This window comes from Myiozetetes cayanensis, unplaced genomic scaffold, assembly GCF_022539395.1.
Source record: "Myiozetetes cayanensis isolate MyiCay16 unplaced genomic scaffold, myiCay2020 scf7, whole genome shotgun sequence".
NCBI classification, from domain to species: Eukaryota; Metazoa; Chordata; class Aves; order Passeriformes; family Tyrannidae; genus Myiozetetes; species Myiozetetes cayanensis.
Window position 1 is genome coordinate 35,521,067 of NW_026087964.1, and position 23,493 is coordinate 35,544,559.

The 23,493-nt window shown below is 36.1% G+C and overlaps 1 protein-coding gene across 8 annotated transcripts in view; it reads right to left on the reverse strand.

Moving 5' to 3' along the window:
• PALLD (palladin, cytoskeletal associated protein) overlaps positions 1 to 23,493 on the reverse strand; it is a 200,840-nt gene that overhangs the window by 37,575 nt on the left and 139,772 nt on the right. The window lies entirely within an intron of this gene.

Sequence of the window (23,493 nt, forward strand, 5' to 3'; positions counted from 1 at the left end):
AAGAAGAATAGAGACCAAAAAAACTAATATGCAGGAGCACTCAAAAATGTTAATTAAGTAACAATGAAAAAGAAAAAGAAAAAAAGTAAAATGTTGAGCAGTGAAGCAAACCAGATCATGCACTGTTTTTTTTATTTTGGGTTGGGTTAGTTTGTTTTTTTTTTTTTGTCCACGATACAGTTGTTTGAATGACATCAAGCTCAAAATTAACTGTGTGCTCTATCATCCGAAAACACACCAGACCGACTTGCTTAAAAATTGTCATCTTCCAGCTGGAAACCATAACTTTATCTCAATACTCCACATGTCTACCAAGTTTCAGCATATGCACATATACCTTTTCTGTGTATTTAATATATAAATACTTTATTATATACAAATGTGTCATTGTTTATGTATAATTTAGGTCATTTAAGCAGAAATTTTAGAAGCAGTCTTAATGCAAGGCATATGAATGTATGACTCTGGCACAACAATATACTTTTGTTGGTAGCAACAAAATTAGAAATGGTAATAACATCATATTTTCCATTTGAAGATTATTTTTGATATTCCAACCATCTACATTTCCCAGAAAATGTTTTCTGACAATAATTCTGCTTATAATCTCATGCCAAGGGAGACTGCTTAGATAAGAAAAAGAGGAGAAAGATTGTTTAGGACAGAAAACTGAAAAATCAGTTATTTACATTTAACAGTTTCCTTTTTTGTTTTTGTAAAGATGACTCAATTCTAGCAAAATCTCACCAACAATATACATTTCCGCACTTAAAAAGAGGAGGCCATTTTTCTTTTTAATTAGATCAGGAACAAGAACATCTAAATATTGTGGTTCACTTGTAGTTCTTATAATTCATTTTTTAAAGCTGATTATAGAGACTCTAAATCCTTATCAGTTCACCTCTTCACTTCACATGACACAGGCTAAAACTTCTTTTTTTGCTAAATTACATAGAAGTCTCCTTTCTCTAAATAGGTTAGAACAACAAAATTTTAGTTTCCATCATCATTCAAGTTTCTTTGTTGATGACGGAAGCACTTCAGGTCAACTTTGCCTGGACAGAGAAAGGCCTGTAAGACTAATACTTTTATTTTCTACTGTATCTTTAGTCTGAATATCTGAAGACCTACTGTCTAATACCTCTAAGATTACTTAAAAATAATACTTATCTTTTTTTCCATCGTAATCACTCTCTTTTTTTTTTTCCTATTTATTACAGAGAGACTAAGGTAAAAAAAAAAAGGGGGGGATTTAACATTGTAAATGGTGTGTTGAATATAGAAGAAACTTCGCTGTCTCCAGCACTCCTGTGTTTATCCAACATGTGCTGAAAGCAAGTCAGAGTGTCATGTCTTGAGACCTTTTCATTTTCATTTGCCAAATCACATGGCGATGCACCCGGCCAGCAGCATAACACAAATGCCCATCTATGGCCCTGTCAGTGGTACTACTACAGCCCTGCCACTGCGCTGCTGCTGCACCCAGCCAGGCAGAAGTGGAGACCAGAGTCAGGGTGTGCCTACGAAAGGTTGGCAGGCAAATGTGAGGTCGCTCTGCTCTAACACTGAGCTTGACTTGAGACCGCAGGTATATACATGCCTGTAAATCAGGGTTTATTGGCCCGGTACAGCAGTAATTCCATTTGAAAAGCTTTTGATAAGCTTGGGGTCCAGACAAAGCAAGTGCGTGTCTTCTTAGAAAAATAACGTGCAAGCATAATCATTATCACATCAGCTCATGTGGCAGAAAACCACAAAGACCATGTTAGAGTAAAGTTTCATGCCAGTTGTAAAATGCACAATCCTTGTCTGCAAAGGAATGTTCTCTACCTCAGAGCTATTCTTTTAAGAGTAAAAATTGCCCTATACTTCTTATTTTCTTGAGCAGATGTATCCTATGGATGTGCCATTATGAAGAACCAAAAAAGTAGGAAAGAATATCAATTCACAAGTTTTCCTTTGGAATGACAATGATAGCAGTGGAAGCTCTATACAGGTATGTCCCTGAAAGATAACACTGGTTCAACAAAGATATTTAGAGCCCAGCAGTCAAATTTATGCAGGGGAATCAGCTCGCTATGTTGCTCTCATCAGTAGAGAACAAAGAAGAGAATTAAAAAGAGATCAGGTTTTTGATGAGATTACAAGAAAAACTAGTTTGATTGTAATTACATCCTCTTTCCAATTAGCTGAAATATGTTTTGTAATCCCAGTACTCTAAAGAGCACACATGCTTTCAGGGAAGGCATTAAGCTTTTTTAAACAATAGAGAATAAACTTTTTTTCTCATGTGGAGTTTTTTGTTTTGCCAAATAGTTAATCATAACAATATAAGAATGAACATTTAGAAGTAATCTTTTTAGAAAATCTGATTAGTAAATGGTAAAGGTAAGTAATTAAATAAAAAATCATAACTAGGATAAAGTGAATATTGAGAAATTTTGGCAACCAAAAAGCAGGCCTAATAATACATAAATATTTTTAAAAGTTCTGCTTCAATATTTGATTTTTTCCCATACCAGGTATTCTTAACCAAGATTTTTCTATATATTTTCAGATGTTCTAATAGGTATGCTAAAATAGGTAAAAAATGCAAACAGTAAAGCAGTAATGTTTTAATGAAAGCAGACATTAGTTACTACAGAAGTGAGGTTTCTGGCACGCATTGCCTGTAAGAACAGCTTCATGCACAGGTTTGGTTCTGAGCACTTGGAACCTGCTCAGTAAGGTGGTGACTTTCAGAGCTAAATGTTAGCAAGAAACATTTGAAAACAGATGTTGAAAGGGAAGACTAGAGGCATGAGACATTCGGTTCCTTAGTGGGCAACTATGCGTGCCAATACATACAGCATAGTTTAATAGTTACTCAAGAATTCATATACTAAGGTATGCACTTGGTTTAAATTATAACAGGTTGTTTTATCTTTTTATCCCATTTTCATAATGCTTTTTCATCCTGATACCTTCTTTGTATCACATTGTTTTGAAAACCGATAGAGTAGTCTGTGACTTTGAGGAGTAAATTGGCAACAACCACCATCAAGAACTGTAACTCAAAGTGCCTGGACACAGTGGAATGGAGGAGGGCACATGGTGGAAATGGCTAGTGGATTGCAGAGGACAGTACAGCAGATGGCAATTTGGGGGATGCAATTAATCCTTCATTCTTAAGTTCTCTGCTGGGTTCATACACAAGGTCCCAGTATTAGGTTATGTACCAGCTTTACTTCTCGCCTTACATCTCTGGGTTTGTGAAGAGCATAAAAAATTATTTAGAGGAACAGTGTCCCTCTTCCGGGAAGCACCCTGCTACCTGCAGTTTAATCATCAACTCTGTGTACCTTTTAAACACCAAAGTTCATATAGAAGCCCTTCTATCCAGACTACCTATCTTGAGAGGGAAAGTTCTCCAAAGGTAGGGAAATGCTATTCAAGCCTCGAAGTAATCTTCGTACACAAAATTAACCCTATTGAGGTAGTGTCTGTCACAAAGTATCTAAATATATTGAAATGTAGTTAGTGTTTTACAACACAATATACAAAGTAAATTGAAATAAATGACCTCAAGTAAAGAAGGAAGATTAAGTGGTTTTCTCTGTGTTATAACTTTTTGAAATTCCTGATTTTGTCTCTCTTGATCTTAAAAAAGAAAAGGAGTAAATGGAAAGCAGTCAAAGAGAAGTAATTTTTGTCTGAAAGAAAGACTCATATTTATCTCAGTTATGGAAGAATAATGAGCTCATTTCTGTCTCAAGTTATTCCTGAGCAAAAGCAGACTGGCCTCTTCACAATCCTACCAGTGACCTGCCCTTTGAGAAACATATGGTACAGTTTTACAGCAGTATACAAAATATACCTCTGAAATGAAAGTACAGGAGTATTTTAAATAAAAAATAATCAGAATTAAGCACAACTTTAAAAGCTTGATCTAGTTTTCTAAATTGAGATTGTATTTTTATTTTGAGGTAGGGTGGGCTCAGTTCTGCGCACACTGTGTCTCACCTAAAAAATCCAATGCGCAGGCTGGAAGGTGTAAAGACCTTCCCCAGATCTTCGCTCGCGAAGACTGGCCATTAACAACTACTCGCCTCCAATAAAGATCTACCTTCTAACTCAATGCTATTGCTTCAGAATCATGCCAGAGCTCTACCAGAAAGGAAATAGTCACCATCATGCTGTGTTAAAAGGTAAGGGTTGTTCTCACTGACTTCCATGTCAGAAGTATCTCTGTAGAGATGTACTTTTTATGTGTGTACATTTAGGCATATTTATACCTATACTTAGTTATTTATACCATAAAATCCAGGATGAATTTTTTTCAAAATGTATTAATTTATTAGAATTTGAATGTATCACATATGTCTCTTTAGCTCCTTGGTAGCCCAACAGGATAAATGGTAGGCAGAGAAGGAATGGAGAACTAGAAGCAGTGGGAGCTTTGGAGCTGCTGAGCTTTCATCACTGGATAAGATTCACAGTGCTTCTGCATCTATGGCTCCTAGGCAGCTGGCAGGGCAAACTTGCCAGGTAGCTGTTAAGATAGCTCTTAAAGACACTATTTAATTTGCTTTCTACAACCACAATATTTTTATTTTACTGATGTACACGGTACTGCTGAAAATTAGTAATTTTCCAAAGTACTTCGGACAGTTGTTATTTTAGAAACTAAAATGTACATACCTACTTATCAAAAATCTGACAGCAATCACCAATATCTGGAATTCTACTCTTGACAAAATTTCTAATATAATTCAAGGTTTTCCACTAGACTTATCAATAATTGAGAGTTGTTAAAATGAAAAAAAAAATCCCAACCCTAACTTTATCTAACAGTGAATTAATAAACAGCTGTGCAGAAAATAAAAGAATACAAAACTGTCCCCTGAAGGAACACTTGCTCATTTTTAGAAATGTTGAAATTGTACAGATATGTCAAGGCACGAAAGTGAAGTAAAGGGAGAACGGTTGCCCCTTTTAACAAAAACTGCAATATATTCAACACACAGACAGCCTTCAGACTGTATCAATACAAATACATTTACTTAAACATTAGATTTCCTGTTGCTGAACAATCCCTTATATTGTGAGGGAAAAAAATGTGGACTGTTTTAAATGCTGCAAGGGTTCAGATTTATGTAAGACTGGAATTATCAGTTAAAATAAAAATGGGGTGGAGGGGAGATATGGAGAGGAGAGAATGGAGGGAATGACAACAACAACACACAAAACCCAGCATCAGTTTGGGTTCTACCCCAAAAATATTCATAGGTATGTTTTGTCTATACTAACACATTGCAGGGAGGATGCAGATTGCTACTACAATTCAAACCTCATGCTGAATAACTGGGGAGCTATAACTAGGAACAATCTCCACCATCTGCAACATTTTAACATTTTTAGTACGTTCTCTTCGAAGCTTAACAGTTTGAAAATGCAGCTTCACAACAAATAACACTTCCTGTATTTCAGGTTAACGAACAGGAGCATTTATAATCAGTTTCACTGTAACCTAACACACTCTCAGTATGGGGCAAGAGCTAAAACAGGGACAGTGTTATGAGCACGCTGGGAAACTAAGCTTAACTTTTCATCTGAGAAACTTCATACACACTGCATACAAAACCAACTGCATTGTTTATGAACTCTCTTGCAAGGAAGTCCTGCTGTAATTTGGCTGTTAATAACTTTTCTATCTATCCCAAAGAGTGGCAGTTGTAGCTGTGCCCATTTTCCACTATGGTTTGATTATCTGTCAAAGGCATCAAGGTAATTTCTGCACTAAGGAAACTAACAGTAGAGATAGTGCCAGTATTCAGCAAACACAAGCAGTTCTTTTGAAGAGAGGAACTATTTTTCACCCCTTGATACCACTGCAGCGACATTTTTCAAAACATGTAACAGTGAGATAACACATTTAGCTTGGGTTCAGAAAGAGAGGAAATTGTGCTGTTGTGCACATTCATTGTTCCCAAAAGTCATAAAGATACAACACAAGCTTTAGCAAAAAGGCTAAACTTCATATCTCTGCTGGGGTTAGATCATAAGAATTAGTCTGGTAGTCAAAAATCTGTCTGGGTTGGTAATTCAGTAGTGTTGCATAGGTAGTGCGCAGATTATCCAGTCATAGATGTAACAGTTAAAAAATTACACAGGTAACAAGTTTTGTTGATACAGGAAGCAAAAACCATTACATTATTAAGAGGTAAACTGTAATGAGGCATTAATAACAACACAGCTTTCAATTTGCAGGTGAATTGGCCCAAGGTGTAGGAAACCATAACTCATTACTCGGAATGCAGGAATGAACTAGCCTGCAAACAGAAAAATAGGTCTTCTGCCTCTGCTTATGCTATACCATGTGGAAGGTTATGTTCTGTGATGATTGGTATATATTCAAAGAAAATATGGAAAGAAAAAAATATATATCAAAGTATGAAAAACTGTACTAGCCTAAAATCAAAAGTGAAGAAAAATATGTAATACAATACATTTTCTCAGAGCTGCCACTGGAACAACACATGTACAGTGTTCTTTTTTATTTACATATTTGCTTTAAATTTAATATATTTGATTAATACAATGCTCACATTTCATCTACCACTGACCAACAAAGTCAGGAGATTTGCTTACTTTTATGCCTACTCACCAACTACTACTGTGGAACTTCATGCTTTCAGTATTAACATTCTAGTATCTGTCAAGTGTCTGTTCTTTGGGTTACACATAAAGATGACTGTTTTGTACTACTGATACTTCTGTAAAGAAGAATGGACATCACGTTACAAAAAAAAAAAATAGAGTAGCTACTGGATGCCCTGACATTAAAGGGAGCACACAACTGCTCTCAACGTGTTATTAGGAAAATTAAAATTTCAGCTATGTTTTAAAAATTATCTAAGAAGTTAAGGTAGTTTTAGAGACTAAATTCTAGGTCCTTTTACCAGCTACTTTGTATTCACAAATAATTCTGATATTTGAGCAGGTCACTGCCCCATGTAAATCTGGGATATTACCAGCTGACATATCAGTAGTCTGTGTTACTGTAACTCCCTGGAAGTATCCTGTTCTAAAACTGCCATATGAAAAGGAACCACATGAAAGTAAATAAATACATAATATTCATAGAAAATACTTAGATACTTCTGAGATTCTCCTACTACAACAATATGACAGACTTACTTTAGGTGTCAGCACCATCCAAATGCCATAAAGGTTTAGTGTTATACCATTGTTGCTGAAGTCCTTCTGTGTATATAACAATAACTCCCCCAACAACATACACTAACTTTTACGGAAGGAGGAGAAGCACAAGGAGGTAAGAGCAACTGCCAGAGACAGTAATAATCTTTCCGCCAGGTTCTCAGGAGCTGAAAATAACATTACAGCATCGCTCACTACTTCTGTGACATTTACTCAACCAGTGTAATCCTAACTCAATTATATCTTAGGCTTGATCTAGCACAGGATGTTATATTCCTGCCATGCAATCCAGGTTGGTAATCATAATGAAAGGTATGGCAGTGTGGCAGATATGTCTTATGTCAGCTATTGCATCTAGAAGACTTAAAGAATTTTTTATAGACTCGGCTATAACAGGAGACATAACTTTATCTGTGCATATAGACCGATAACATTTTTTTTTTTTAATTGCATTTTTTTTCTTATCAGCAACTCACATGAATTTCAGTGATAGCAGCCTAATGAATACTTTTGTGACCTATTTTGTATCAAGATGGAGATCTTCATTCATCTTGATAGGTGAATTTTGGAAATAAAATTGTTTATAGGGCACTGTGACTGGTTATCTAGCCGGACATAGTTCAGAAGTGTGAGTTTGGGGGTTGGATTTTTTTTATTTGTTTGTTTTTAAAAGGCTTCTTCCCCAAAATATAAAAGAGTCAAGAAAAATGATGCTACTCAAATGTTGCTGAAGCACTCTCAGATATGAAGAATTACTGCTTATTACAAGGGCATGATAAACATAAATATAATGAAGATGACTTAGGCAAACCCTAAGGACCAAGTAGACCTGCAGCCTTACTCCAAGACTGTATTCTACACTGCACTGTAATTTCCGCATTGCTTGGTTAAAAACAAACAAACAAACAAACTACCTATCAGAAGAATTACTAAGCAAAGACAAAATCTATCTACACTACACAGATGTCACTGCAGTCAAAACATCTTTTTAAATAGTCAGAATATATTATTCTCCTAAACAGACTGAACAGACCTGCCCAGAACAAATTACATTCCCTATTATCACAAAGAGAAATACAGAATACTGTAATTACACAATGCAGACATACAACCTGAATTAGCTTCTTGTGATGGCAACACATACTTTTAAAATAGAATTTCCTTGGTAAATAGATGCAGTGATTTAACAAGGAGAATTTAATTGTTTTTAAAACTGTTACATAAATGTACAGTACATTGTTCTGGAAAGCTTAAATGGAATACCTTATGTATAAATGGCAGAGCAAATGATTTCTTTTGTACTTTTGAGTGAAAATACATTCCATAAAGATGATTCACTTCAGGTAATATTTGTTATAGGCAAATGCTGTACCAGTGAGTCTGAATAATTCATCCCTTCTGTAAAACTGTTTAGGTCTCAATTAGCTTAGCTCTCAGTGAAAGCAGTAAGCCTTCTTTCCCAGAGAAAACAAGAGGAAGGATCATGTTTCATTTTTCCCAAATAAAATAGTGCCCAACAGGGTGACTGGACAAAAAAAAAGGAACCTCAGAGACTGGCACTTCTCATAAGAGAACAGTAAGGACACAACTGCATTTGGGCTTTAGCCTGGATCAGAAATGTACTTTTGAAGTAAATTTCCAACTGTTTCCCACTTGCTTGTTCTCCAGTTTGCATCCATGACAAGCCTCTCAGGAACATGAACTGTCAGGTGAAATGAACTAACAAACTTGAGCCACTAAGGAGGTTTCAGCCCATGAGAACAGACAGAGCAAGTCCAAAGCGAAAAAATCAAAACATCAAAGTCAGTGTCCCTGAAATGTACAGCGTACATATCATGCCCTCATGTTTTGTCACTCTACTGAGCCACCCTTGTTTCTCTGTACCACTTGCTAACGTAGGCAATACACACAGAGTAGATGTATAAACTACCATGAGGTGTCCAGCTAAGCCATACAGTCTAGAGGTCTTTAAAAAGAAGTGTGCATACCACAGGAGGTTCTGGCTTTATATTTTGTGGGTCAGCTTCTGGTAAGTCAAACGCATCTCTTTCTAAGCAAATATGCTGAACATTAATATTTCCGATTTATAGGATTTTCTTAATAGGATTTCTTCACAATTTCAAAGTACACCATACCGATGTGTAATATATATTAAAAATAGGGTTTGTTGCATGTTATTCAACATTTACATATTTAGAAACAATATATTGAGCAATCCTTGTCAGCAATTTTACTATTTCTGTGTCGTAGTACAGTTTTTACTATTTGACTGCTTGCAGCTGACCTCCAGAAACCAGTTAATTCCACTCCGCCCATCTACCCTGCAGTAAAAACCTCCCAGACAAAACAAACGTGTCTTTTTTGCCTTCAGTTTGATCATGGAGCAGTTTGTAAAAAAGCTAGTTACAAAGGAAAGTGTATGTCTCAGGATTTAAACCCATTTTTTCTGACAATTATGAAGGAAGATTCCCTCTTTATGGACTCATTATTTTGATGATTCGTGCACTTTCTCAGCCTGGAGCTGGACAATCTTGGAGAAAGAATATTAGAAACAGCACTTGTCTGATTTAAGGGTCCCAAGTTATATTTTCTCGTATTTATTAAGATTAGATTTATGTTAAAATGAACATTCCAGAACGGTTGTCAAGAAGACTGGTTTACCTATTCCGAAAGTAAATTTTGTTTATCTTGACCAACAGCATTTTGGTTTGTCCTTATTGTTCCTATTGAAAAAGGGTTTTACATTGAATTGTTAGTAGTGTGCACTTTATTCCTGCCTGCGTTCCCTGCCCATGGCAGGATGGCTGGACCTAGGTGTTCTTAAGGGCCCTTCCAACCCAAACTGTCATATAATTCTATATACAATTTCTTTTCTTAGCATAACTAGAGTATTTAGATTATATTTGGAAACTACTGGTAAAATCACTGTTAGTAAACTGAAATTAAAAAAAATTAATCCATGCTTTATTTCCATTACTGAAAGTGCTAATAAGATGTAAAAGTAGCAATATCTATCTTTCACACTGAAATCAACATTAACTGTGTATTAAACCTTCTCTTCAAGCATCACAACAGCTTGGACTGCAAGGTATCATTTACCTCACAAAGAGCTGAGATAGAAAAAAAAAAATTAGGCTATGCTTTAGTAAACAACCAGTAGTTCCATATCAAAAATGTAATTTTGGGCTTGCAGATTACTTCAAAGACAGAGGGATATTGACAATACCAAAATAGGTAGCACTAGAGTCAGCATCAGTGTGGATCATACAGTTCTTCCTGTATGAACCATGAATTTCCACATGATTCTCTGCTCTGTTCCTCTCAGCAATGCTCCTATCATGGTATAATGCTAGTCTGTCTTTTGATTTTCTTCTCACTGACCTCCCTCTCGCTAACTACTTTCTTCTCATCTGTCTCCCTGCCTCTTCCCTTGGGGTATCACCACCTCTTCACCACTCCTTGTGAGCTTCAGAAGACCTACCTAGCGCATATGGATACCGAAATTCATTACTTTACTTTGTACCTCACTTCATATGCTAGCTTCTCTAGAAAAGCTTACTTAGTCCTCTGGAAAACACTGGCCCAAAATAACCTCCTCTACTACAGTTTTCTACAGTGAACATGAGGATAATTATTGCAGGTGTTAGAACCTGCACGACCCTTGTGTCTCTGGGTCAGTTTACTTAAACTACTCTGTAGTCAAAATTTACACAGTACATTGATCCTTTTTCTTATCTGAAAGATCCTTCTATTCCTATTCTGCTTTAGGGAGAAACCTCAAACACAGCACTGAGCAAAAGTTTGCACAATAACAAAAGCATTTGGTTGATTTGAGGTCAGCTAATTGATTAGACTATTCATGTAAAATATGATAATAATTTACTGCAGAAAAATAAATAATTAAATGAAAGTTAAAAAGTTAGAGACACCACAGAGCTTTTAAAATTTTTTGTCATAAAGGTACAAAATAAGGCAAAGACATTTAAGTTCTCCAACTGCTTGTGTCATACATCAGGGAAAGTGAGAACCCAGATTTGCAGAAAGACTTTGCTGCTCAGTATTTTTGTTTGGAGGAAAATAAATTCATTTCCCTACAGTCATCCTCTTTCTCATGCCAGGACTCTAAAGAGCCCATGCACTTAGACTTACCACATCAATTACATTCTCATGCCCTAAGGGCAATGTTGTCTGAAGCTGTCCATTTTTCGATCATTTCATAAACCTTCAGAGACTGCAGTTTTCTAAATGAATTTAAAGACTTCAATATTAAAGTTACTTAAATAATCAGTAATGCACCAGGCTCTAGTTTAAAAAAATGGGGAAATAAACTTTGCTAAGCAAGAACTGATAGCACAGAATTCTTGCTGTACCCTGTCCAGGCAATACTTCACAGATTAGTTATGTCTGATCTTCTACACTAGGGAGAACATTTGCCCTCAAGAGCCTAATACTAGAAATGGCATCTCATGATCCAAGACTTGTTGTTGTTGTTGTTGTTTTTGTTTGTTTGTTTTTAAATTCGTCTAATGTTTAAAATCTGAGATTTGAAATTAAGAAGAATCTGTAAGGCAAAAGGCCCAGCTTCAGATACTTCATAATTGCAGGAAATGTTTTTCGACCCTTAGTTGACTCAAAATTTTTTCTCATGATTCTTCTCAGCATGATCTACTTCCCCAATGAATCACTCAGAATGAATGAGAAAAGATCTGCATACTTGGAAACAGCAACAGAATCTTGCAATCACTTTCAAATCTTCTATATATTACATAGCTTTATATTTCCAAAAGAAGATCCAGATGCGTAAAACAGTAATACTTGATTTGTGATTGGACTAAAAGATCATTTGCCTTTTTCTTCTGGCCTTACAGCACTTCAGTTTGATGTCATGTTGCTGTAATTCTTCTAGTCAAAAGGAGATACATGGGGAAATGCTCTCATCATCTCCTCTTTGGCATCTCACTTACATTGCTAATACTACAGCCCCCCAGAGAGTCAGTGGAACCTCCAGAGTGCAGTTCAGAATGTGTAAATTAGATGCTAAATGTCAGAAAGTATGAAGACTACCTTAAAGAAGTGTCTTTAGAAGTCATCCAAATAAACCACAGGCTTCAAAATGAAGACAGGCAACTCAGATTCGAGTAGAAAATATATAAAATGTTCAACACATCCTCAGTAATGCAGATAAAAATGACACTACCCAAAATTCTTTCCCCCACCCACAACTTGGTAGCTCATGAGACAACTGAAGAACTCATATCACATGATTTCACAGTCATACTAGACTTAGCATTTAATTTATTTATTTTAAAATACAGACTTTTTTTCTCTCATATGCATTATGCAGTTGACTAGTATGACAGCTCTTATTTATCAGCAGTTAACAAATGTGCTGAGCTACTCTTGATGGGGAATATGCTTTTAGGTTGAATTAGTATCAGGGAGGATCCATAATTCCAACACTACCACACCCAGCTAGTGTCACTATGTAGGAGTAGAATTAATAGAAAAGGTCAAATTGTTTAACAGCATTATGAAGTAACATTGTTAGAGTCAGGAAGAAATCTTGTGATTATTTATCAACACCATCAGCTGTAGAACAAAGAGTTGAACATAAGCCAGGCAAAAAAATTCTACTCATTGAAAAGGAGACTCATTTACTCATTTAAAAAGTAGTCCTAAAAAAATTCAGAGAAGGCAATCAACAAAAGATATGCCAAAGTGATTTTAAACATCACCAAAAAAAGCACACAATATCCCACTGCATTCTGTATGAAGATGAATGTAAATATTTCAGACCAGAAGATCAGACCAGAGCAGGTATGGTAAGATTGGCTTTAGTCACACGGGCTACATGTGAGGGCACCTGCAATGCTTAGACTAAAAAGACTTAGATTAATGTAATCAACTTCCTTGTACTTTATGTTCCTTACACAATCAGCAAAATAGTTCATTTAAAATGTTAAACAATGCTTTTCAGCACAGAAATACATATCTTGCAAGTATAAATGTTAAAAGATACCCTAGAGTCTTCCTATGTACCAGAAGCAGATCTAGCATTTACTTTTCCCAAGTTCAACCTGTTTTATTTCAATAAAATATTCCTAAATCTTTTTATAATTATTTCCATTGCATATAAACATAATATCCTGGTATTAGTAAATTAACTTGGCTAAATATAGCAAGGAGCACTCGTGTTTTATGGGGCATTTTCTTTGGTATGCAGCTAATATAAATAAAATGAGCAGAGAGAAGTTGGCAGTGTTCCACTGACATTACATCACTTTTCCTTAATAGGAAACCTCTCTGCAACTTAACATCTTGCTTTAAACACTCAGAAGTGTCCACAAAGTCTTCAGTGAGGATCATCATATAAGGCCAGCAGTTAGCTGCAAAGAACTGGATCTCCCCGTACAGCACTGAAAAGAGAACCTCCAGCAAAAACCACCTTTAAAATTGTCGTCAACTACAGAACAAGGGAGTTGCATAGTCTCTGAGAAAAGATATGTATAAAATGTACATGATTCTAGTAAAAAGGAAAGGATAAATTTCTAATTCCTGTGATATTAGTTCTGTAGACTCAGGAGTTCCTCTAGAAACCCTAGAAAGCAAGAAATTAAAAGGAGAGGTCTCATCCAGCACATATAAACAGAACAGACACAAGCATCTACCAGTTTAATTTACCACTTACTCTCTGTGTTCCTCAAAAAGACAAAGCCTCTATTTTGTAGTACCATCAGTATGGTCCCTTATCTTTAGCATGAAATTATTTTGAAGACATTAGTTAATTATTGTAAAATATTATATGATATTCATTTACTAAGAGACAGATGTTGCCACCATATCAGCTGAGCTTTTCACAAAAAACACTAGGACTCCTTGACTGTACATAATAAAAAAAATTATGTAAGCAGCAAAACCCAGTGGACCTACAAGGTCCCTCTGAGAAAAAAAAAAGTCCTTGCACTCAGTTTTTCATATCTATAACTGAGATTGCCAGTCTTTATTGTCTTGTATATTGAGAGACAAAAAGCAATCACATAGTACATGAAGAATAAAAGAGTCCAGAGAAATTTATGTTCATGCTGTAATTAATGTAAACATAAATTCTAGTTATTGTATTTCTAATGCACAATTGCTAAGCAATAATCCAATTCCTGCTTCAAGTCTGCATGCCATATTTGCTGGCATGGAATTTTATTGAGAACATAATTTATTTAAGCACCGTCACACAGACACACACAACTACAAAAATGTATTTACCACAGTACAAAAAGTCAGGGTAGGTCATTTCGTCCTCTGTTTTTTCTAGAAAAGTTTGAGCGGAGTTCACTGAATGGCTCCTACTGCTTTTAGCTGCAGCTGTGCAGCATACGCTCTTTAAAAACTTACAGTAAATGTTGCCATGTTTACATTAGTGACTCCCAGTAAAGAAGATGTTAATCAAGTAAAGGTATGCAGAAAATCAATGTAATCTAGAGTACACTGAATATCACCGTGAATGCTCTCATTTAGGAACCATGTGGTGTTATGATACCACAGATTCTCTGTCCCCCTTACTCACTAAGACAAACCTAAATACTTCTGTGTGCCCTACTCTGTTCTTTCACATCCAGTTGTGACGACATAACAGTTTAGGACTCTTACAGTAGAATGGCCAAGTGAATTAAAAGTTGCAAATAACTCTAGAACTGGGTGAATTTGTGGTTTTGTTTTTTTTGTTTGTTTGGGGTTTTGTGGCTTTGTTTTGGGGGTTGGGGTTGTTTCTTTGTTCGTTTGTTTGGCTTTTTTTTAAATCTTGAATCTTGTTCACTGCTTCAGGTTAAAGAGCAGCCAACCAAAGGGTTCTGCTGCTGCCAGAGAAGGGTGGTGCTTGTCCAGAAACAAGCACCTGAAAGATGGACCTCCTCTAGTTCACACTAGTCCTCACTGCTGGTGAGGAATCCCTTCCAAGGGAGGGTTTGTGAAGCCATGTCTTTAGTTGGTAATTGTGAAGGATAACAATGAACTTGTTGTATATCCACTTTACTTTGGCAGCGACCAGATAAGATCTTCAAGTTTGAATTCACATACACATTTTTAATTCAACTACCCTAAAATTAATGAAGTCTTTGTTGGAAATATTTGCGCTACCTCAACACAGTCTTACCAAGTATGCAGTACAGGCCTAAAAAATGAAGAAATGTAGCTTAAGACTTGACTGCCTGAATGACAAAGGTATAAATAACAATATTCACTCTACCAGTTTCAACCTTGTGTATTTGTGTTGATCCACGGATTGGCTATTTATTCCATAATTAGGTTTTCTTTTTTCTATAACAATATGAAGAGTTATGAGAATCAGCCAGTGCTCATTTTCTAAAATATCATTTTAGCAGTGGTTTAAATTAATGCCTAGTTTTCATAAAATGTCAGGGAAAGCAGAGGAATGAAAGAAACAATCCAAAATAATATGGTAGCTGTATTTATCTAACATTAATTGAATCTTATCACAATAAAACATCACCAAAACCTGCTGATGGGTAATAAGCACAGTTCCTGCTAAATAAGTTATTATAACACTTTTAAGTTTTTTTTACGCTGTTGCTCTGTCATTTTGGAATCAGAGAAAACATCTGCAAAAATGAGCTGTAGTGGAAAAAATTCAACTGCAAGTCTCTCACTCATCCATCCTACCACCCTTGTTATGCAAGTTAGCCTGCTACATATAGCTTCCACAGGCAGAACTGATATGCTAGCTGGGCATGTACATGTTGAATCTATCATCTTTTTGTTTTATCACTTTCCCAACTTGTGTAAATGAATGCAAGGAATTCAAACCAGTAGCTTGTGTGCTCAGGCACACAGACATACCACTGAAATCAATAGGAGCAACAGTAAGTAGTAGCTCTGAAAATCAGGTAACTTTCATATGAATTTAACTTCATTCAAAAAAAATTGAAAATTTTTACTTAAAAATTCCTTCATGTATTGAAATGCTTTGTTTAAAAAGTTTTAGTTTATGCTTTGGGAGTAATTTATTTTTTTTAGGAGAATTAAGTATCTCAGTAGTTGGCCACTTAAATGGTACAGAAATACTTGGAGATGCAAAGGTTTCATACCCAGGTCTCAAGTTAAGTTCAATCAGTAGTAACAGAAAAGGAAAGCAATGATCAGCATTTGGTAGTGTGATTTAAGTGAGTCAATCTTCATGGTCTTCCCAGAAAACTTGTTACAAAGTCTAAATATGCTGCTTTTCGTGACAACCTTGAATAGAAGATTCAAGCAGTGAAAATGCAGAAATCTTTCTTTTGTGCCTGGAAGATGCCCCTATATATAAAGGAGTATGAGAATTTTTTGTGGATATTAACTCAGTGTTCCCTGGTGTCACACTGCAGTCTTTTCCAAGTTTTAAATAAATATTCAGATCACAGGGAAGGCTTATCATGGCACACAAATCCAAGTAATGTAGACAATAGTGATGAACGACATAATCTGCTTCAAAAAATTAGAAAAACCTTCCTATTAATTGTTAAGACAGAATTTCTCAGGAGCTCAGGAGAACCTTTTTGTTGAATGACCATGGTAAAGGCAATAATATGTAACTTATACAAGTTGTAAAGCTTTGGAAGATGCTGCCTAAAGAAGTGGTGAAGTTACCATCCCTGGAAGTGTTCAAAAAACATGTGAATATGGCACTTCAGTGCCATATTGGTGCCATGGTTTAAAGGTGAACACGGTGGTGACTCTGGGTTAATGGGTTGAACTCGATCTTAAAGGTTTTTTCTAGCCTGAATGATTCTGTGGTTCTCTGAAATCTTGAGAAAGCTCACACAATGAAGTCTCAGAAGAAACTCTGCCACCATCAGTTGAATAACAATTTGAAATATCTAAAAATATGTAAATTAGAAGGTATGTCCTTCAATACCAGCTAAGTATCACTTAGTTAACTTTGGCTTAACAACCAGTTGTACTAATTTTCTACAGTACATTTAACCTACAGTTGAGAAATGTTGCTTTTCCCTTCTGTTTTGGGCTAGGAAACTGAATCTAGAGCTGAAGGAAGCAGTTGGGCTGGTGGAATTACACCAGAAAAGATATTCCTACCATAGCAGGGGCTCCAAATTATTTAGGTGCACGTACTTATTATGGAACAGAAAGAGTAAAGTTTAATGAAGCACAATTAATTAAACTTGACACTTCCTAAAGGCTTTTATAACTTTGTGTATTCCCAGCCATAGCCTGACTTGGCACAACCTGAATATGATGTACAACACTATTATTTCTTATTGCTTACTTATCCTTCAGCTTTTAGGCCAGTGTCTAAATTCATAAACAATAGTAAATGTAATCCTGATTTTACTGGGCAACAAAAAATCTAAACATGCCACAGATAAATCTCAAGAATTAGTACCTCAATGACAATTTAATTCGAAAGACAAATACTCAAAAGCACTGGACAATATCTACTATTATAATAGTAGAACTATTAATATTTTCTGAAAAAAGCACCACTGAAATTTTTCCATTAAACCAAAAGTATGATAGTTTAGTTTGAACATATGTCCTTGTCCACAAAACAGGGCAATCTACACTTCCATGTACACTGCTCATATGACAGTAATCTGTGCAATGAAAGACCTGATAAAAGACAGCAAGAAAATTAGGCACAGACAGCAATTTACAGGACAAACAATTAATTTAGACCTGAATGGATACACCCAAGAGCATCCAAGGAAAACTCTGAAACATTAAACTGCTTCTCAATTAGGGAAATACATTTTTCATATGTCTCCCACCTTCCAAAAAACTATTTCACCTCCTCTTTTCTGTCCTTCATGTAGCATGTTGCCATTACTTAAATTATTCTACAGATTTCAGCCGTGGCCAGTGATTTTAGCAAACCCTAAAATTTCCAAAATGAAGGGCAATTAATTGAGAAATTAATCATTTTAGTAACTTCCTTTTTAAGTGACTCTTGACAAAGACATTTTCAATCTATAACAAAACTTTTGAGGAATCTGAGGTAATTAAATAGAGGAAGCATTTGAAAATAATCTCAACAACCAACCACAGAGATTAACATCAGTATCTTGGGAAGCTTGACAGCAAATTTCCGTGATTCTATCTCTATCACAAAGACCATCAATGATGACAGAGAGAATTTCTCTAACTCAGAGGCATATTAAGTATGATTTAATTATGAATTTATGAAGATTTTAAGCTCTCAGACAAGCAGCTTCTGTCTTGTATCAGAAGGTCCTGGCACTTCCGTTAATTAAAGAGGTACTATTCACATGATTTAAAAATCTCCCCCAAACATCCCAGTTTCATTCACTCTGATTAGTCAGTCCTCTATTACTCTGCATAACCAACTTTGCTCTATCAGTACTGGAAATTCTGGCCAACACAATAAACCTTTTTGGAAAATAGAGAGGTTACTTAGTAAAAGTATTAGGCACCTCAGAGCTCTGTATATTCATACAAATTCACTCAACTCCCCCAACTTTCATCTACTACAGATCAGCTTCCTGCTTAAAAGCATTCCAATTCTATTCTGCTCCACTCTTTATCAATGAGCATGTTCCTTCAAATATTAGCATTGCAAACAATTGCACTAATTCAGTACTCTTACAAGAATTCACTCAGTAAACAGGGCCTGTCTCTTGCATTTGTAGACAGTAATGCTTAAAGCACAAACATCTATCTTCTTAATCCAAAAAAGGACATAATGTGAGTGCTGTGTTTTAGCTACAAACCGACAATTAGCCTTGACGGTCAGCTCAACGCTTTTGTAATTCTTTATAATTAACTGTCCCTAGGTCACTCCTCTTTTCTGGTTACAGTGTACCACAAAAAAAGTCCAAAGTGTGTACCCAGCGGGAATGTTAACTTTACAAAGTTACAAAACAGTTTCAAAGACTGTTCGAAGTGAGGATGCAATAGCATTGTCTGGCAGCTCGAAGGAGGAGCAAGCTGCAGCCAGAAGAGGATGAAACCAGAAGTATTTTATTGCCTTTTAGTAAAACAACATACTAAATCTAGCATTAAAGATATCAATACATTTTCTGAACCAAACACTTCACCACACAAAGAACCTTGCCCATAGATAATAATCAGATCCTTGTCAGAAGTGCAGGAATGGCTTACTTAATCTCAAGACCCATATGGCAAAAGAACCTGAAACTAATTTTTAACATTTCTGCTCATATGTTAATACATTGATTTATTACTGCAGTCTGCAACGAACAGAACATTCACAAGTTCTACGTGTGTTTCAGAGGTCTAAATTTCTCAATACTTCTTGCAGAACCTGCAGAATCCCCATGATCATTTGCTGAAGAAAACTTCCAGTGAGGTATGACAGACCAGCTGGATATGCTGAAGCTTAGACAGACAATCACAAAATGCCTGCTCCTTTTAAATGTCAGCCTGTGCTCCAGAAAGTGCTGCTTCCTTCAAGGACTGAAACCAAGTCCTTGATCTTGGGTTAACTGTGAGGCATGTGGTCAGTGCTGAGCTTCACCATCCTGGGAAGGGTTCCACCGTGCACTGGTCCTACCACGTGATGTGCCTCTGACATCAAGACTAGATTGGTGCAATATGTTCCAGCAAGGGCTGGAGCCATACAATTGGTAGGAGAGCAAGGGAAACACGGCAGAGCTCCTGATTTCTGAGCCTTCTGCTCCTTTTTCTTTGTATTTCATATTATTGAGATAAATATCATTATTTATATTAATTGCCTCTTTATACCTTTAATTGTCTCTTTATATTTAACCATCAACAAGACCACTGAATTTTGAAGGGATGGGTGCATGAGAGCCTAGAATTTTAGAATCAGTGTATACATTTTTATTTCTAGAATCTCAGAAACACTTAAAGTTGCTATGGTTTATGAGCCAGAGACAATCATAGATCTAAGCTCAGAGTCAACACCTAAAAATTCATTCTTTGTTTGAAAAATATCTTAACAGGCACTCTTTTTTTATCTCCATCTATGTAGGCAAATGTACATGCAATATCCATCAAATTCAGTTGCATATACATGAAAGCAGTGTCTAACCTTAGTTTTTTTCCCCCTGAAATTTCTGTGTTCTGTGGGCACAAACATTCCTGAAGTACAACTGTTAGTAATTTTTTTCTTTTCTTTTAAAACAAACAAACAAAAAACCCGCCCTAACCAAACAAAAAGGCTTAGGTATTTTAATGTAAAGCAGAAAATTGAAGCAATCCTTTTCCCGAAGTTCCTGATGAACCACTTAAGAAAATGTTAAACAGTTAATAACTTTGAAATCTCTAGCAGAAACTCCAAAAGTCATGGAAGATAAAAGAATGGAAACCACATGTAATATCCTAGAGACTCACAAGACAACGTAATATACTTTCAATGTAGTTTGAAATTCCGTAGTCTCACCTTATTAATTGGATTTCATATGCTTGCAGAAACTGATAGAAGGGGTGTCTCTCTTTTTTAGTTACATACAGTTCTCCAGATTTTTTTAGAGATAGGAAAACTATGAAGACGTATGGGAAATCAAGACCTTCTCCTAGAGCATAGCCAAGCAGTATGGCAATCTACTTACTGCCTGAAAAAATAGCCTACAAATGTTATATGTAAAAGAATAAACATGCAATTCAGCAAGGACTTCAAATCTGTGCATGTGAGATTTATCACGACTATACGAAAATTTTCAGGTAGCTTTAGAAACAGAAAAAGAATGAAATTTGGACTTGTCAGACCAGGAAACATGTCTGTTTTGAAAAAGTGTCTGTTCACTGACAATAATCTACAGTTTATAGAGAAAAAATACAAAGTCTGGTGACTTGTCATCTGAGCAATATTGATGAACACTTCTGAAGCCCACACAGTCTTTTTCGTGAAAATGTTTGAAAGACATCTGTAGATATGCACCAACATCTCTGTATGAATATCAATAATCCCTTTAAATATTTCTTCACATAATTCTGGTTTTAGGCACCTCAGATTTGCACAGAAATGGCATCATCTTGCAACAGACTTACCATCAGTAATACAATACCAAGTAACTCATGCCTTCATTTAATTCCCTAGAAGTTTTGATAGGAAACACAGGTCACACACAAATACAGACTGCATGGAAGTACCCCATCAACAAAATATTACAACCACCTCTGGGATTTTCATACCCTCACTTGTACTAAAAATTTCACTAGATCTTTGGTCGAAACAAAATACAATCATGAATCAAGTTGCCCTCCTGAAGCCTTCAAGCACTGAAAAGAAAGGCTTTATATTTCAGAGCCAAAATAAGTACAGTGAGGTGGGTTGGAAGAAATACAGCACCACTGGGTTTCTGCGCAAGGAAACTCTCCTTTCATTTGTGCAAAACTTTCTGTGTTGCCTTGGTGAATCTCCTTGCTAGCCAGAGTTGGCTATTAAAAGTGTTTTGCACTCAAATAGCTGCTTTAAACAAATGATCCTCATGTGTCAGATACAGATTTTTACTTTATGCTGTGTAAGGACACACACACATATACATTCACACACCATTAGATTCATATGTACACGGAAACATACTTGCATTATCTCCCCTCATAAAGAACTGTGATTCAGCCTATTCAGAAGAATTCAGATTCAGTCATAGAGTAAAAAAATTAAAAATACTTCAAAATCCAACTACAGAAAGAACATAATGATGCTTTGTTAAGGAGAAGTCTTCCAAGTTGTGAGTAAAGTGCAAAAATGGGTAGGAGCAAGACCAGCTCAAAGGTTGGCCTAAAACCAGCAGGTTGGCTCTCCTGAGAAAAGTTGCTGTAACACATGTGAGTCTTGATTTAAACCAGATTTCTGTATTCAGTGTGTCTGGAGAACTAGGACCATACTTTTTAAATGAATCTGTAGCAGAAGAAGTAAAAAAAAAAAAAATCTAAATATTCCATACTCTTTTTCTATTCACTAGAACCCAGACAGGACCTCCTAAGGAAGTTTCTGCAGCCCATCAGATACCGCATGCATGCATGCCTTGCTCTCTGAAGTGCATTTGTCATAAGAGAGAAATCTTCATCTAAATTCCATGCTTTTATAGAATCATAGAATCATCAAGATTGGAAGAAACCTGTAAGAACATCAAGTCCAACCATCAATGCAGCACTACCCCTGTGACCCCTAAACCACTAAACTATATCACCCAGCACCAGACCCAGATGCCTCTAGGGATGGGGACTCCATCACTTCCCTGGGTAACCTATTCCAATATCTGACCACCCTAATGGTGAAAAATGTTTTCTAATATCTAACCTGAATTTCTCCTGTCTCAGCTTATGTCCATTTCCTCTTGTCCTCTCACTGCAGGCACGGTAGAAGAGACCTGCTCCCACCTTACAACAGCCTCCTTTCAGGTAGTTGTAGAGAGCGATGAGGTCCCCCCTGAGCCTCCCTTTCTCGAGACTAAACAAACCCAGCTCCCTCAGCTGGACACACTCCAGCACCTCCATGCCCTTTTTAAAGTGAGTGACCCAAAACTGAATGCAGTACTCAAGGTGCAACCTCACCAGTGCCAGCTACAGAGGGATGATCACTTCCCTGGTCCTGCTGCTACACCATTCTTGATAAGGCCAAGATGCCATTGGCCTTCTTGGCCACCTGTTTTAGAACAAAGTTTGGTCATTTTCTTGTAAATGCAAAGACTGCAACAAACCCACTTGAGACTAAAAGCAAAGAGTTAAATACTAATGTTGTAAATGTGATACCCTCTGTTTTCCTGTTTACACACACACCTCAGGTACTATGTTGTTTTAATGGATACAGTAGCACACAAGATGAGTATCAGTGAATTTGATGAGGTTATTTGATTGTTATAAATGTTAACATCACTAAACCAGTATTTTTGTGTGTTAATCTATTTTTACATTTTAGTCTGGAAAAAAAATGTAACCATATTGCCAATGAAAACCAAAAAAATCTTTTCCTGTACATTTCTGCTGGCTGACACATCATGTCTGCAAATAATGGTCTTTTTCTAAAAAGCCTTTACTTTACACAATACCTAAAGGATAAATAAGACATGCCGTCTTAGGAACATTTACCAAAACTTGGACACTTTGGTAATGTAGTATTGCACCTCCTGATGCACAGACTCAACTTTTGAACTAAATAACTCTTGCATATTTTTAAGGTATGTATATTTTTGAGGTATGAACTCAACGCCATATTGCCACTTTCTGCTTGAAATATACTATAGTGAACTGTGATAAAAGATTTATTTCTCAAAGATAATAATTAGAAGAATTGATTTTTCTTATCCTACATTATAGACCAGCACATATAATGTACACCAT